Source organism: Dermacentor albipictus, chromosome 1, assembly GCF_038994185.2.
Source record: "Dermacentor albipictus isolate Rhodes 1998 colony chromosome 1, USDA_Dalb.pri_finalv2, whole genome shotgun sequence".
In the NCBI taxonomy this organism is placed as follows: Eukaryota; Metazoa; Arthropoda; class Arachnida; order Ixodida; family Ixodidae; genus Dermacentor; species Dermacentor albipictus.
Genome location: NC_091821.1, coordinates 373852587 through 373870181, shown reverse-complemented (window position 1 = coordinate 373870181; position 17595 = coordinate 373852587). Strand labels below are relative to the sequence as shown.

Below are 17595 nucleotides of genomic sequence, written 5' to 3'. Positions count from 1 at the left end.
AGCACAGTGATAGCAGCGAACACTGTCGACGATCGTCGAACTCTGATGTGCCGGTTAAGCGCGTTATACATGAGCCATCGAAGGTTCCGGAGTAATCGCTGGTGCCCGCGTGTCCTTCAGAAAGTTCTACACAATTCGCGTCGCACGTGCAGTCAGATTACGCAAGCTTCGGTGACAGCAGACAGCATAAAGAACCATCGATAACATTTCAGAAACTTCCGATATACGCGGGCGCGTCCCGCGCTGAGCGATAACATTTGTTAGACGGTGAAAAGCAGTCACCCGAAAAAAGATAAACAAGTACACGTGTCAATATGACAGCTTGCTGCTCTACCTAATAAGGAGCGAAGCAATTTACCTAATCTAGGCACCTCGCCGGTAAAACCACTTGGGTTGCCATTTAATATGTGTATATATTTTTTATTGCGATTCCAACTACATGGACACTCCAGGCGCATTTCTGCCGCCTACGTCACCGCGGGGTTCCGTATAAAGTCCAAGGGCGATAAAATCGACGCCGCGCGCCGTTTGCTGTATGTGCGAGTGAAAGTGTGGGAGGGGTGAGCCGGCGGTCGCGGCTCAATCTCGCGCATGCATCGAGGGAAGCGGGGAGGAAGCGCGCCGTCTTCCGTCGCGCGCAAGGCCCGGAGGGAGGAGTGGCACATTCTTCTCCGGCTGGCCCGGGCGGCCGCGCGCGCCCGCCCGGGGCCGCTGTATCTTGACGCCATCTGCGACGGGGACAGAGACCGCCGTGCGCTGCATTTTTGCGGCTTCGTTCGCATTCATGCGAGACGCGACACGAAGGTCGATTCGCCCGCCGCTGCTGCCGTGCTTCCTCACTCCAGCGTCCTGACAGCGAGTTCCCGCCGTCCTCGAGTGAGATGTGTCCATGTTTGCTTGTGCACGCGTGACACAATGTGTGTTAATTTAGTTAGTGTGCCTATGTTTACAAGTTTATGCGGCCGACAAAACTACCATCCTTACTTGTATAGCTGTCCACTAATTTGCCGTTGCAATCTATGCTTCGCCTTTCGGGCGAAGCTGCGACTTTAAAAAAATTAATAAACATCTCTCTCTCTCTCTCTCTCATTAGTTGGTTGAGCGTGCGACAAATAGGGTGTGGCGAAGATTTAGCACGTTGTGCTCAGGCGAGTCTGGAGGTTGCCAGAAGTAGAAACTTGGCCGTCGCAGGCATGTCGAAAGCCATGCGAATCATGCCGGATATCAGCCAATGACGGTCGGGGGCGAACAGAAAGTCATAAACGCTATCAGAAACTATATAGCCCTGCGGCAAGGTGCAGGAAGTTTCAAAAAGCCGTTGGTTATCAAAGCACTAAAACACACTGCAGGTTTCTTTATCTACGTAATGGACGCTGCTATATGTTGCCTATCCTATCTGCGTAACGTTAACACTACTGTTGTCCTGCGCACTTGCAGTGGTTATTTTCACAGTTTAAATAAGTAATTTAACACAGGATCGAACGATTCTTGAAAGTGAAAATAAAATTGATTGCTCTGTGGCGTATTGACCAGCGAGCTGCAAACGACTTGGTAATGCGTTATCAGTGGTATTAAGCATTCTCTGAACGTTGTGCACAGTTCACGTTTAAAGGCAGACGATTAGATACGTTGTGCGTCTTTTGAATGGCTAATCTAAGTAGCGTCGGTTCGATTTTTTTATGAAAGTAAGGAGTTCCTCCAAAGCAGCCTAATAGAACTACGTTGACCTCATGTGAGTGGAAAACCCGATTGAAATCAACTTGTTCTATCTCGTGTAAAACTAACCGACAATGACACAGCTGAGTGGGCATTTGTCGCGTAATATTCCGGCGTTCACCTGATAGTACTAGTACAAAAACCTTTATTCTACAAAATACGAAGAACGGTCTTCAGGCTGTTTGGGGCCCCTATTCTAGGCCTCCGCTGGTGTGAGCTCTTCGGCTCGCCTGGAGTATGACAGCCCTCTGGGCCGCCTCTTCCGAGCTGGTGAGCGAGGCCTCCCACACCTCTCGCATTGTGGTTTCGTTGACGTGTTCTCGAGGTGCCTCGGCGCATTTCCACGTGATCTGGTCCAGCGTGGGCTCGGCCCCGCACCACGTGTACTCCTCTTGATATCTCTCTTTCTCTATTTTGTGTAGGAGATGCATGTGTGAGTAAGTTTTAGCGTGCAACCTCCTCCAGGTGATTTGTTCCGCTTTTCTTAGTTTCCGATAGTGTGGGGCAATTTTATCATTCTAGCCCTTCAGTAATGTTCGAGGATTGCTGATCGGCGCCAGTCCACTGCCATGGTTCCCGTCCAATGCTCGCCTCTCTGTCGGGATGGTACGTTGCGTACGCAGAGGCCACCATGGGGGCGAGTGCATTTACCTTGATGCCAGTGTGACCTGGTATCCAGATGAGTTGGATTGCGCCAAGGCTCTCGTTTTTTATTTATTAGCTTGGCAGTTGCCATGCAGATCCTACGTTTCTGTAGTTTCTCTTGATCCAGCCGTCATGATCAATCGTGGCATCTTGACGGAACCCGACAACAAAAGTAGGTTAATGAGAGGTCGTTAACTTGCTAAGCCCTTTGAATGTCATGGTACTTGGTATCCAACGGTGTCTAATATAGACCTGCGCAAAAAAAAGCTATCTGTAGAGTAGCAAAATAAGTACAAACATCTTATCAATTGCTCGATAGTAGCATATAGAATAATAGGAGCGCGCACGCATAATTTGAGCAGTAGCTTCACTTGCGTACGAGTATTGCAGGTCAGAAGCTCTTACGGGTCATAAAAAGCGCCGGACCAATGTTTTTCTTACGCATCCTATCTTGTCATCTACATTGCTTGCCGGAGACGTGGCGAAATGACGAGAAGGTTGAAAGATATGCCACACAGACTGGTACACGTTAAAAAATATGTCGCAGTTTCGTCCGGCAGGCGAAGCATCGATTCGCATAGCAAATTAGTAGACAGCTGTAATGAAGCAAGGTAGTAGTAGTTTTACAGGCTTTACAAACTCGTAAACATTAGCGTGCTAATTAAATTAATAAGCACGTTGTCACACACGCACAAACAAGCGTGAACACACTTCACTTGATTACCGCGGAAACTCGCTGTAAATACACTGAAGGGAGGAAGCGCGAGCGAATCGGCCTTCGTGCTGCCTCTCGCTTCGACGCAAACTAAGCGGCGAAAATTCAGTGCACGCGAAGCTGTCAGTACTCGGAGCACTCTGTCCCCATCGCAAATCGCTTTCAAGGTAGGTCCCGCACGGCCGCGCCATACACAGCAGTCGCCGGAGTAGAACCCCCCTCCCCCGCCCTGGTGCCTTATGCGCGACGGAAGACGGCGCGCTTCCTCCCCGCTTTCCTCCCTTGCGCGCACAAGGTTGAGCCACCATCGTCGGCTCACTCTCGCACGCGTTCTCTCGCACATACAGCATGCGGCGCGCGGCGACGTTTGTTATCGTCATTGTACTTTACACGAAACAGCACGGCGACGGAGAATGCGCCTGAAGTGTCCATATAATTGATATCGCAACAAAAAGATAAACGATTACAATTACAACATGTAATTGATTACAGTGACCAATTAATGGCCCCAGGAAAGTAACTGATCAATAACAAAATTGTAATCGATTACTTTTACGTTACTTTCCTCCCAACAGTTAATAGAATGAGCTTCAGCTGGCCTTGGTCTCTCAGTGCTAACAATTGCTTTTTAAGTTTCCGGTGGTCATATTCACTCATTTTCTTGTGAAGGTAGCAGCAGCGATCGACGCCGAAAACTCGACAGACGTACGCGTGCGCTGTAGGGAAGGGTGACGTTGCAATGTACGAGCATCTTTCGCACAAGATTGTGGTTACTCAATGATGCGATTCTCGCGTCTGGATCCTCTATGAAGCGCGACACTTCATTGTTGCTGGGGCTCAGAAAAGGGGCTCCCGGTAGGGCCAGTAAGAAGCTGAAAAAATCGCCCGTAGTTGATTTCCTGGCATCGACGTACACGGTGTGGCCATCGCTATCGAGTCATACCAGCGCCAGTTCAAATTCTGTTGGAGCGTTGAAATGAGGAAACTAATACTGAGCGCCCGCGCTTGCCTTTCTGAACATCCGCCAAGCTGCTGCGTGGCTCGACAGCAGGCGTTCTACTGCAGTTCACGCCAAGGTAATGTGCCCGAAGCTCTGTGGCCAGTTGCAGCTTCTCACGTCAATAAGGATGCTGCTAACATGTAAATAAACATGTAATGTAAAAAAAAATTAATTTACAAGTGAGCGTTACCTAATAGAACAAGTAATCGATGAATTACAAAACTACAAGAAATGCAACTGATTACTAGTAATCAATTACATGTAAATTTGTTACGTCCAAGTGTGAGTAACGTATTCCAAATGATGGCACTGGGAAAGAAATAACCAGAAGGAAGTAACGGGAGCTTGCGGTGTGTTTGTCGAAGAAAGAAGACAATGCACCTTCCGCTTGGTGCCGCCATCATCAGCATCATCATCATCATCACCACCACCACCACCACCGAACTACTCTTCCGAAGAAGTGACCGAACAAGTCCTGTTGTGCCATTACCACAAGCCCGGATTCCGAATCTGCAAGATGCGGAATCTATCCTGCGAGCGCCATAATTCTCCCTTCACAAGACAAGATGCTGCGCCGTCGTGCGGGAGAAGCCTCGGCGAGCAGCGTGTTTAGACGTGTCCGCGTGTGCCAGACGGCCCGGCGCCGCACCTCCCTTGCCTGGAGGTCACCGCGCGCGCGAACTTTGAACCGGGTGGCCAGCGCGGTCGCTGGTTGGACCCCTCGGACGACCGTCGTGTGCTGACTTTGTATTGGGCCGTTTGAGTGACAATGGGCCTCGGGGATTATAAAAGCAGCGACACGCCGCTCGAAAACAGGATCTGCCGACCCCACCGGGAGAGAGTGTCGCTCCCGACTGGGGTGAGATGTGTAACGCGTTTTCGCCGGACGTCGTCGTGCGAGAACAGTCGCGTTTGTTGTGAGCACTCGGCCCCAGTGCCGACCCGTTCATGTCCTGTATGATAACCTGTATATAATGTATAAAGTCCCTTTTGTTATTCTCATCGACGCCAGGCTCGGAGTCATCGCTACCAACGCTCTGTCACGAAACGGGTGACGAGCGCTACGGGACCACAAAGCCGTAATCGTGGTGCAGCGGTACAAGTTCGGAACACTGGCGGCACCGGTTGGATGTCGTAACACTGGATGGCAGCTACGGGATTGACCGGCATCAGCTACCTCGGCGCGGTGAGTGCCTGAAGTTTACCTCAAACACCAGACTTTCTCTGACACAGGTTATAGTAGCTTAGGGAAGGATTTGGTGTTGCATTGTGATAACCTTGTGTGTTTCAAGCCTAGTAAGAGTGTTTTGAAAACCAGGGGATGCTGAGGGGGTAAACAGGGCAGTGTGTGATATACTTGCATATGTCTTACTAGTAGTGTTATAGTAGCGTACGGCAGGTATATTCAAAAAGGGTAAACAGCAGGAGGACAGTGTGAACGATGGAGAAGTACAAGGTGAAGGAACTTCTCGAAATTTGTGAGGAGTTGGGCATTGAGTTGGGCTCAACCAAAAGAAAGAATGCGATCCTTGAGGTCATGAGGACTGGGGACGTAACGGCTGAGGAGGCCGCTGAGGCCTGGGCGGATATCAATGAACGACGGGAAAGGGAGGAAAGGAGAGAACAGGAACGTCGCGAAGAGGAGGAAAGGAGAGAACAGCAACGTCGCGAGGAGGAAAGGGAGGAAAGGAGAGAGATTCGTGAGCACGAGCTTAAAATGAAAGAGTTGGAGAACCGAAATAACTCGCCGGCGCCTAGTCTCACTTCTAATGTTCCCAGAATACGCGATCAACTTCCACCCTTTGTCGTCGGAGAGGATATGGCCAAATACCTCGTGAAATTTGAGCACGTGTGCGAACGGAATAGCATTGAGCGATCCCTCTGGGCACAGAATCTGTTAGCGTTGCTTCCTGGGGAGGCATCAGACGTAATAACTTGCTTATCGAAAGAGGCGTTTGAGAGCTACAGTGATGTGAAGGAAGCGCTACTGCGGAAGTACAAATTGTCGCCCGAAGCTTTCCGGCAGAGGTTCCGGTATGCAAAAAAGGGTAAGGAGTCGAATGTTGACTTCGCGTTTCGTCTAAAAGCCGACCTGGTGGAATGGCTGAAGGGCGAAGAGGTTTACGACGACCGCGACAAAATTGTCGAATGCATCGCGTTGGAGCAGTTCTACCGTTGCATTGATGAGGATGTCCGGCTCTGGCTGCAAGATAGGCTAAAGGAGGTTAAGCTAAACAAGGCAGCAGAGTTAGCGGAAGAGTATTACACCCGCCGCAGCTTGCACAGCAAGGCAGTGCGCATAGAAAAAGCAGATAGAAGAGATGGGTTTTACGGGAAGCCCGACGAACGGAAGGAAATCACGCGTCGCGAGTTTCGGGACGACGAGTCCCTTCCCAAAGAAACTGTAAGGGATGGACAGAATGCATCTCAGAATGATGACGATGGTCCGAAACAGCGAAACGAAATGACGCGTTCTTTTGAAAAACGGAGACCGTTAACCTGCTACAATTGCAAAAAGCAAGGGCACATCGCTGCAAGCTGCCCAGAGAGAATTGCTTTTGCAACGGTACAGGAAACTCACAAAAACATACGTCTATTGGAGCCCTATGTGCAGGAAATTAAGGTAAACGGCAAGAAGTGCCGAGCACTGCGGGACTCTGCAGCAACTATGGACGTTGTTCACCCGTCTTTCGTCTCCTCGAGGGATTTTACGGGAGAGTGCGTTAGGATACGGCAAGTGGCCGAGAAGGAGAGTGTCTGTTTACCGATCGCAACGGTTAGCATTGAAGGAGAATTTGGGAAACTTAACACCGAAGCCGCTGTGTCAGCCGCCCTCCCGGAGCAATTTTCCTACCTCTTCTCAAATAGCTCGGAGCAGCTGCTGAGGGATCAGGGCAAATCATTCTTTGCCGACGTGGCGTACATGGCCCCCACGCGATCCAAAGCGCGCCCGCTGTCGAGGGAACTTGACTTAGCGTCGGTGAGCGAAAGGCGGTGCGGCACACGGACCGATCACGGTAACTTGAGTGGCGAGCAGTCACGAGAGAGGCAGAGCTCGGAGGCTGGCCTAGACGAGCGGGTCCTGGAAGTGAGTGGGAGTGACGCGCGCAGTGCTAGCCGCGATATAGACTCGACGCCGCAATTAGGCGACGCGGGCTCCACACTCGCTCCGGTTTCCGCCAGCCGGCAGGAGCAGGCTGCAGTTGAAAGAAAAAGTCTGATTCGCGAGCGACAGGAAGATTGTTCATTAGCCGATCTGAGGAAGAGCGTCAAACGGGGAGTGGAAAAAAAGGGGGTTTCATTTGGCAAGGAACCTGGCTTATTGTACCGCCGCTACACGGATAAGCAGGGTCGCAAATATAAGCAGCTTCAGATTCCGCGAAAATATCGCCGGGAAAAATGAATGACCTCATTTGCTTCCTCAGAAGTATGTTTTCGGTCCAAAGCGATTTCAAGGGGACCATTCTATTTGTAATTATTATTGCTGATTAATAATTGTTTCTATTTTGTTGTGTTGTTAATTTGAAAACTGGTTGTTTGAGCCTTGTGTGCTAGATCGTACACCTGCCTCTTGTTGCAGCGGGAGAAAAAAGGGGAAAACAATTTAGTTAGGTTGATTTGAATTATGGCCTTGTCTGGTGTTCGACGGGAGACAGAGGGCACTTCTTCGTGTTGGGTGTTGCCTTTTTGCCGGTCGGTTTTGCAAGCTGCAGAACGACCAAGCGGGACCAGTGGCGAGAAGCAAGGTCTTAGGAACGACCCGAGCGGAGCTGATCAAGGTGCCTTGGCGACGACGTGGTGAGCAGAGCTCCTGTCCTGGCGAGTCGGACCTGGGCACGTGATGTTACCTGGCGTCCCGACACTGGACGTGAACTTGGACGAGCCTGACGAACGTGCGCGCCTGGCATCCGAGCCACGTGGAGGCAGCTCGTCTTCCCGGCGCCTTATCTGAGGGCGGGGATGCTGTTGTGCCATTACCACAAGCCCGGATTCCGAATCTGCAAGATGCGGAATCTATCCTGCGAGCGCCATAATTCTCCCTTCACAAGACAAGATGCTGCGCCGTCGTGCGGGAGAAGCCTCGGCGAGCAGCGTGTTTAGACGTGTCCGCGTGTGCCAGACGGCCCGGCGCCGCACCTCCCTTGCCTGGAGGTCACCGCGCGCGCGAACTTTGAACCGGGTGGCCAGCGCGGTCGCTGGTTGGACCCCTCGGACGACCGTCGTGTGCTGACTTTGTATTGGGCCGTTTGAGTGACAATGGGCCTCGGGGATTATAAAAGCAGCGACACGCCGCTCGAAAACAGGATCTGCCGACCCCACCGGGAGAGAGTGTCGCTCCCGACTGGGGTGAGATGTGTAACGCGTTTTCGCCGGACGTCGTCGTGCGAGAACAGTCGCGTTTGTTGTGAGCACTCGGCCCCAGTGCCGACCCGTTCATGTCCTGTATGATAACCTGTATATAATGTATAAAGTCCCTTTTGTTATTCTCATCGACGCCAGGCTCGGAGTCATCGCTACCAACGCTCTGTCACGAAACGGGTGACGAGCGCTACGGGACCACAAAGCCGTAATCGTGGTGCAGCGGTACAAGTTCGGAACACTGGCGGCACCGGTTGGATGTCGTAACAGTCCGCAGTCGTGAACTACCCTAATTCACGCTATGGATAAACGATGGCAGTAATGGATCGATTGAACAGAGACTACAAGAAGCACTTGAAACAGTCGAGAAATACCGGTCTAACATGTTCGGCCAAAAAATCTGAGCTGTTGTTGTACCGACCAACGCTAAAGGGGAGACCTCGCAAGACCCACAGCACACAAACCTACACAGACATACAGGTCAAGACCCAAGTTGGACAACCCATACCCAAAGTCGAGAAGGTAAGAGTGTTGGGAATGATCATAGAAGCCAAGGGCACCGTTGGAGAAACCATTCGCAATATCGAAGCCAAAGTTTCTCAGACGATGCGATTGATTAAGAGAATCACCAACAGGAGCGAGCGCATGAAAGAAGCAAGCGTCATGAGAATCATCCAGGCGTTCGTCATAAGTCAGATCACGTATGTTCTAGCATTTCACAGATGGTACGCCACAGAAAAGAAGAAGCTAGACGGCCTGATTAGGAAAGTATATAAACAAGCAATTGGACTCATGCTAAGTAAAAGCACGGAGAAACTTCTAAAGCTGGAACTGCACAGCACGCTGGAGTAGCTAATAGAAGCGCAACGTATAAGCGCTATACGAACGCCTCTCCAAGACGACGGCGGGCTGACACATTCTAGATAAACTAGGGATCCGTTACCACACACATCGAGACAAATGGGACATACCCAAGGAAATAAGGCCCTGATATAATCTCGACCGGGTGAGGTCGGTCTTCACCGCAGGAATCAGGAAACGACGACGAAGCCGGGCATCGTGAGGAGGAAAAAAAGTAGAAAAGATTGCATTCACTTCATTGGTACATGGATGTGACTCCCATCTGAGCACGGCCTTAAATAATCTCTGGCGGTCCTGTCGTCATCTCCGTCTTCCTCCGGGGCCTGTCTTTCCCTTTTGCCCATCCTTGGTGTCGGCTCGAGAAAAAGCGGGACATCGTCTTGACCCCCGGTTTCTTCTTCTATCCTTTTGTGTCAGCTCGTGGAGAACGAGGTGGCATTGATTCGGAGAAGATGGCAATTATGTTGCCGTGGGGAAGCCCGTTTGAATGTCTCTCGCACTTGACAGGTCGATCAGAACAGCCCGGCCGCCGCCACAGGTCTCGAAGGGGTTCGAAGGGGCTCGAAGCCCCTCGAAGAGACCGCGGTAGAGCCCGCGCTTCTTGCTTCGTTCTGCCAATCGTTCCAAGGCCCGCCTGGTGACACCTTCTTGAAATAAACCACGCCCATCCCAAGGGACAACCAACAGCGAGCACCCAACCAACCACGATAACGTCCAAGTTAACACGTTCTTCCGATAAAACCCTATCAGAATCGTACCTGCAGCCCTCGTTCAAGATTCCTGAAAACTAACAAAACAAAAAAAGAACCAGATTTCAGTGCGTATTTCAACCAGCCTAATGCCTAACGTTTTTGTATTTTCTTTTTCCCAGAAAGCCACCTTTGTTGAGAGACTGAGAACGCATTGAAATACAGCAATAGCGTTAATCATAACTTCAAAACGGACAAGCAAAGTGCCCTTGAAGAAAAGCAAAGAACAAAAGGGAACCGTTACAACAAACAAAAGACTAATGAATGCGCCTAATTCGACAATTACTAACGCTTAATGCGCACTCAATTTGATCGATTGGATCGCCAGGCATACGCTGCCCCTATCGTCGTCTGCCACATTGTGTGCCAGCGGCTTGCTTTTTCGTCCTTGAAATTCAGGCCTAAACGCGGGAGGAATTGCGCCAGCCTCCTTTTTCCCTCACTCTCGCGGCGCATTCTACTGCAGTGACAGTCTGACTGGTCCTGTTCGCACACGCATATCTCCGCCCGGTTGAACTTTTCAGTCGCACCCCTCCTCGCGGAGACGCGTTCTAATTTGTTGTTACGTGACACCTTCGTTTTCTCACCCGCCACAACGATCCCTTTGAAGATCTGCGTGATGGCATGTTCGTTTGTCTTACGGGCTGCGGTGTGGCGACTTCCTCTATTCTTTGCTGATCCGAATACTTGGCTCGCCTGATCTTGCGCTGTTTAACCAATTTTTGTCATGCCAGGCGGTCGCCTAATGCACCTCTGAAGTTCCCGAGCGTTGGGTTCCTGCCCTGCTAGACCACCCTGCCATTTTCCTCTCCTTTTGACGACTCTGGAAAGTCGCCCAAGTGCGCAGGTACGAGGGAGTTTTTCAGCGCCTCCTTGAACCCTTTGGGGCTGTTTAAACTAGTCTCGTCTACATAAGGAACGTCCTCCGGGGTAGTCCTTGTTTCTACTTTCGCGACGCAACCACTCCCTTCTTCTGTTGCGATTCCTTCAACTACCTTCAGTAAGCCTGAAGAGCTTTCCGAACGTGTTAGTGCCAAATTAGTCTCTAATTCCTCTGCTAGCCTTTGCTGCGGTATTCTCACTGACCCGGATGCCTTCTCGCTAGCGCCTTTCTCACTGATTTCACTAGCTATGTGCTTTACTTCCTGAATGTCACTGTCACGAAGCATATTTTTGGCTTCGTTGCTGTGATTTATCTCTGTTTGATCTCTTGAGCCTTGGAAGGCGTGAGAGCTAGGACAGTATGGTCGCCAAAACTCAGGCCCTTCTTCTTTAACAGCACCTCCGAGTGATTTGAAAATAGGTAGGGATAGTGTTTCGACAGATTTGGTGATACTGATGCTTCAGTCAGCAATAGTCCAAACGGCCATTCAATCTTTACGCTGGCTATGGGCAAGCAAACACTATTCTTCTCGACTACCTGCGGATCCATGCATATTCCCCTGTGAATAAAGGGAAAATCAGACACCCACCCGTTCGTAGCAATCGCTACAAAGGAAATCCATTCGGGTTCCTCGAAAGAAAAGCCTCAGAGTTGAAGAAAACTTGACTTTTTCGACTTCGCCCTGCCATCTGCTAGCCGCCTTGTTAGCTCAGATGGTAGATGGTAGGTCCCGAGTTCGAGTCCCGGATCAGGGCGAATTTTTCTTCAACTCTGAGGCTTTTCTTTCGAGGAACCCTTATGGGTTTCCTTTGTAGCAATTGCTACGAACGGGTGGATGTCTGATTTCCCTTCATGCATTACTGCTCTCCACCTTGCGGGTTTACGCAGAACTGCTACGTCAAACACTTGCCTTTGCTTTGTGTTTTCGACAAATTCGACTTCGCCCTGCCTTCTGCTAGCCACCTGGTTAGCTCAGATGGTAGAGCGGCTGGCCCGGAAAGACGGTGGTCCCGGGTTCGAGTCCCGGACCAGGACGAACTTTTCTTCAACTCTGAGATTTTTCTTTCGAGGAACCCGTATGGGTTTCCTTTGTAGCAATTGCTACGAACGGGTGGACGTCCGATTCTCTCCTGAATTATCGGGCTGCATGTCTTTTGTCCCACCTCCGGCCTTTTCGTGTTGACTGGGGCGCCTGTTTTCTTCTTTGCTGAATTTAGTTAATGGCCTGACACGCGTTTTCTCACATTCGCGACGTGCAGCGAATTCATCTGCTAGCACTGCAGCACCTTCTAAGTCCTTTTCACCCGACCTATCTTGCATCCACAGGCGCATCTCTTCGTTCAAGGACCCATAGAACTGCTCCATGCAGATTAGCTCAATAACCTTGTCGTGACAACTAAACGCGTCTCCCCTTTAACCACTCAATTAAATTAACCTTCAACTTATAAGTGAAATCTTGAAAAGATTCGCCCGGTGTTGTAGCTGTCATCTGAAAACGACGGCGGAAAGCCTCCGCTGAGAGCCGATATGTCCTTAGCAACGCGGCTTTTACTTTCTGATAGTCATCTGCGTCGTCTCTCGATACGGAGGAGGCGCCGTTTACAGCGCGGGATCGACTTATTACTTACCACGACATCTGCACACACTACCGATTAGACCGCTTGACCTTTCCGCCACTCATGGGTAAATCCCCGCGTAGGTGTGAAGTTCTATGGCGACAGCTGCAGACTCGCACCTTTCCGTCCCCTTACCTCCTCCACCGCATTCATCCCGCCATTTACCTTTCTCCTTCTAGTAAATTCTGTGTCTCTCCCAAAGCAGACTTAAACCACGTCATGTGGGGGTGCCCTAAGCACCCCCTTCCCTCTTTCCTCAAGCAATTAATATCTAATGAGGAGCAGTGGGAGGCTGCCTTGCGCAGCTCCAGGCCCGGTCTTCAGGAGGCCATCCTGGAGTGGGCTGAGAGGATAAAGGAGGCCTACTTCGAGTAGTTCCTCCCCCCACCCTCTATTCCATTGCCCCCTTCCCTTTAAAGAGGGATAAATAAAGTTTTTCATCATCATCATCATCATCGATAACCTTGCAATTATTTCGGTTGCGTCGCCAGGAAGAACGGTCATAATCTGTTGTGGCTGACCCTCTAGCGCCTACCCGTTTTTCTCGCATGTTCGTTCAAAAGTAACGATAAACAATCCCATGTCATCGTTTACATTGTACGACGGCATGAGATCCCTTATTTTCACTCCTGCTTCACCTGAACGTCTTTCCTTTATTGAAATGTTATTTGCCGACTGCATGGCCAGATCCTGCTGCACGTCTAGTTCTCTTAGCTTTAATTCGTAAGCTCTCTGTTCCTATCGTTCCTTTCTTTCTGCACCTTCCCTTTGATCAGCTCTCTGCCTTTCTTCTGCAGCGTTTTGTTCATCTTTTTGCCTTTCCTCTGCAGCTCTTTGCCTTTCTTCTGCACCGTTTTGTTCAGCTTTCTTAGCTCGTATCTCCATCCCTTCCCACGCTTGGGATATTTCGTCCTCAAAGCACCGCACTTCTCCATCGCCTCAAAAAACTGCAACTTTCTCTGAATTTTCCCGACCTCAATTCCCAGCTCTTCACAAGTTAATAACAACTCTGTATTTCTCCATTTGCTTAAATCCATGGTTAATCAAGAACGAGGACTTTCTTACTCTGCTGCGACGTGACGAAGCTTTCAACAGGATCCTGCACGTACAGAAACTAATTTGTAGTTTTAGAAAACACACGAGCTAACACTTGGCAAATTCTCAAGAAAAGTTAAGTGCTCACCATTCTAGTGAAGCCAGGACGAAGGGTGAAGCATCCCATTGCTGCCTATCAGTTGATATGATCTCGACCGGGTGAGGTGGGTCTTCCCCGCAAGAATCACGAAACGACGACGAAGCAAGGCATCGGGATGCTGAAAAAAAGTAGAAAAGATTGTATTCACTTCATTTGTACATGGTTGTGACTCTTATCGGAGTCTCGAGCGGTTCTCTTTAACAGGTGGGCCAGCACGGCCTTAAATAACTTCTGGCAATCCTGTCGTCGTCGTCGCCGCCGCCGTTTTCCTCCGGAGCCTGTCTTTCCCTTTTGCCCATCCTTGGTGTCAGCTAGGGAAAAAGCGTGACGTCGTCTTGACCTCCGATTTCTTCTTCTATCCTTTTGTGTCAGCTCGGGTAAAAGCGGAGTTTGAATGCCTTTCACACCTGTCAGGTCGATCATAACCGGCCAAACTCACGGTACCCCCACCGCCCAAAAATATGCATCCTGTATACCACGAGGGCAGGAGAAAAAACAGGGCAAATAACTTGGCGAAGAACTACGGAAGAATGAATGAATTGAATTATGGGGTTTTACGTGCCAAAACCACTTTCTGATTATGAGGCACGCCGTAGTGGAGGACTCCGGAAATTTCGACCACCAGGGGTTCTTTAACGTGCACCTAAATCTAAGCACACGGGTGTTTTCGCATTTCGCCAAGAACTACGGAAGAAACACGGACGTGGTTGTTGTAGGGGCTGCACGTTACAAACACAAACGTAGCTTTGTCGCAGCAGTACTTAACCACAACAGACAATGCTGCATAAGCTTGACTATAAACACGACACGCATCGAAACGGCGGAGGAAACGGCTATAGCGTTAGCCATAGCACAAAGCAACGCATACGATTTATTCAGCGATTCCCAAAGGGCAGTATGCAACTTCGCGAACGGCCGAATCTCACCTGAGGCGTTAAATATACCCAAAAAAGGCAAAACAACAAGGGAAGACAGATGCGTCCTAACCTTATGGACACCGGCCACACCCCCGACTCAAAGGGAGAGGACAACCCTAACGGCGGCGGCACACAACGTAGCTCGAGGGCTCCCTTTCCGAGCTGCGACGAACGTAGAACACTCGATAGGGCCCTCAAAAGTATGGGAATGGGAAGACAGAACGATCAGGTTCAACGGAATCACCAACCATTACAAGATGCAAAGGTACACTTATCCACCACCCCCTCCAAAATACATTAGATCGCAAGCTGTCCAGTGGCGACAACTACAAACCAAATCATACAAAAGTCCAATACTAATGCACGGTATTTATCCAGACATATACATAACAGATAGGTGCAAAGTGGGTGGCACCAGAGCCATGCTAGAACACATGCCATGGGAATGCCAGGGACCAATACACGACAATGACAGCAAGACTTCCACCGACAGCTTCCGCGCGCGATGGCAGGCCGCGCTAATCAGCTCGAACCTGGAAGAACAACTCAGGGCAGTCCGGCGGGCCAAAGAAGGCGTCGGGAGGCAAGAACTCTTGGCCGTAACCTCGGCGGGTGTCCTATCCCACTAACTCTAGGACGCGAATCGTCTGATTCGAAATAAATTTTTCTCACTCACTCACCTCCAGCGCTGATCTGTGGCTTTCCCTCAAGATATATTTATGTGCAGTGAAGCACGCTTTCCGTCACGAGAGCGTTTTTCGGTTCTGAAGCATGGCGGCGTGATCGAATTAGTCAACAAAAAATGAATACAGCCGTTGATAAATAGCAGCAACAAGTGTCAGCAGTATTAAAATGATCACGCGCAAGCCGATTATCAGGATACAGAAGAAAGTCTACCGCCTCGGTACACACCGTAATGAGCACTAACACGACAGCTCCCGAGCCTGAACTCTCCCGTGCTCTTGTCGCACAGCTCGAAAATCAATTTAGCCAATAAACCGGGTTAACTATGGCACCAACAAAATAAAGAAAGAAAATTGAGTTAACAACATGCATGCCTCTTTATGAAACCACACATGGATCCTGCTTTGTCCAGTGACTGATTCGCACACTTTCTCTCCAAACAGGCGTAATGCCTCGGTGCGCCTTGGTTATACGGCTGTGACTTCCTACGCCACTAGATTGAGCAACTTACGTCAGCTGGGGTGGAACGGAGAACGAATATTAGCTAAAGCTAATCGCGTGGCACATGCTCGGCAATGAATTCCATATTGAAGTAATCAGGCGCAAATTCAGCAATCCCGCATTCATGCACACACCCACACACACATACACACAGGAACACCCTCCACACACAGCGAGCGCTCTGTGTGTGTGTGTGGGGGGGGGGGGGGGTGCGAGGGGTGGCTCAGAGCGCTGTGTATGGAGGGTGTTCCTGTGTGTATGTGTGTGTGGGTGTGTGCGTGAATGCGGAAGTGATGAATTTGCGCCTGATTACTTCAATATGACGAGTTACCAACCAACCTAACAGCAAATTCTATTAAGGAATTCCGCGTTGTTGTATTTGCACCTACGCATCTTTTTCGGCAATGCTGAAGCTCCTTCTGTCTTTAATTCCGCGACCCCCTCTAGCAAAATCTGTGTACCATCTTGTTCCTTTTCCTCGATTTTCTTTACCCCGCGTAGATGACTCACAGGAGACGAGGAAGAATAGGAGGACGGCTTAAGCCGAAGCATCGCTAAGACGCCTCGCGGAAGGAAGGAAGGAAGGAAGACAGGGGCGAGGGTTTCGCACTTGGCGGCTGAAATATATTGCCGTCCGATAAAGACGGGAGCCCTGCCTTCGGCGGAGAAGGTGGGCGCATTTGCATAACCCAGGCGCCTCCTTGGCAGCGGGAACACACGCCGGATTCCTGCCTCGCAGCAGCGGAGGCACATTAATCCCGCGGCGCGCTGCCTCGGCAGCGAGAGAAGATGAACGGCCATCGGGAGGGACGCGCGCTATCTCTATCGATTCTGCCAGCGCGCAGTCGGAGCCTCCGGCAGATAGGAAGCACGCGGCGAACCGGCAGGCCGTCACGCAAGCAGGCGTGCCAGAGGAAGCGCGCGGCGCGCGCCTATTACGCTGCATCGCCTCCAATTACCAATCTTAGCCCATTAAACTCCACAGAGATCAGTCCCGCGGCGCTCGCCCGCCGAAGACGCGAGCCCGCGGCCTGGCCAAGGTAAACAAGCCCGGGCGCCGCCCGGAGCTCGTGCATGCGTGTACGGGCCGCGCGAGTGCGAAATAACAAACGCCCGTCTTTCTCTCTCTGAGCGCAGGGGCCGCTTGAAGCGCAAAATTCTTCCTACATATTCCAGGTATCGGCCCAAGCGTGGCAGCGGCGGCTGGGAGTAATTACTTTTGCGCGATGCCTGGCGTTGGGTAAAACGCTTGCGGCGTCTATACGCGTGTGAGCTCGCGAGCTCGCGCTTAACGCCATTGGACGATGCGAGGCAACATGGCGCCGCATGCCTCATGGAAGGGAAAATAAGGTGTACACGTGCGCGAACGTGCGCACGGGAGGGGGAGAGAGAGATTGGGAAATAAAAGGAAGCAAAGGTAGAGTATAGGGAATGGGGGAGAAAGGTGTTGCCGTAGTCCGAGATACTGATAAGCGGCCCATAAAGGTGCGCCCGTGAGCTCGGGCGCCGCAGTGCGCACGGCAGGGCAGTTTGGCTGCACGTTCGGAACACTCGAGCTGGGGGCACAACACTGCGCGAACTCGACCCACTGCGAGGCCCCCCCGTATCAATCAAGCCAGCCGCTCGCCTGAGGTGAGTTTTCGCACTGCGACGTTCAGCTTCGACCAGCTGTGACTGCACAGCCGAACTCCGTAGGCTCGCTTCGAGAAAAGGAAGCGACGCCCAGGGTTATTACAAAAATATTTCTCGTTACT

General features: G+C 50.8%; 1 protein-coding gene across 2 annotated transcripts in view; it reads left to right on the top strand.

Moving 5' to 3' along the window:
- Window positions 1-5135: 5135 nt before the first annotated feature.
- The window catches only part of LOC135905457 (neurogenic differentiation factor 1-like), a 28313-nt gene continuing 15853 nt past the window's right edge, over window positions 5136-17595 (top strand). The window contains exon 1 of one of the 2 annotated variants that reach the window (XM_070531897.1): window positions 5136-5262. The gene's annotated coding sequence lies outside the window, so the exon portion shown is untranslated. Of the gene's footprint in view, window positions 5263-17295; window positions 17474-17595 lie in introns of those variants that run through there. The other variant, XM_065436407.2, reaches the window with a different exon arrangement.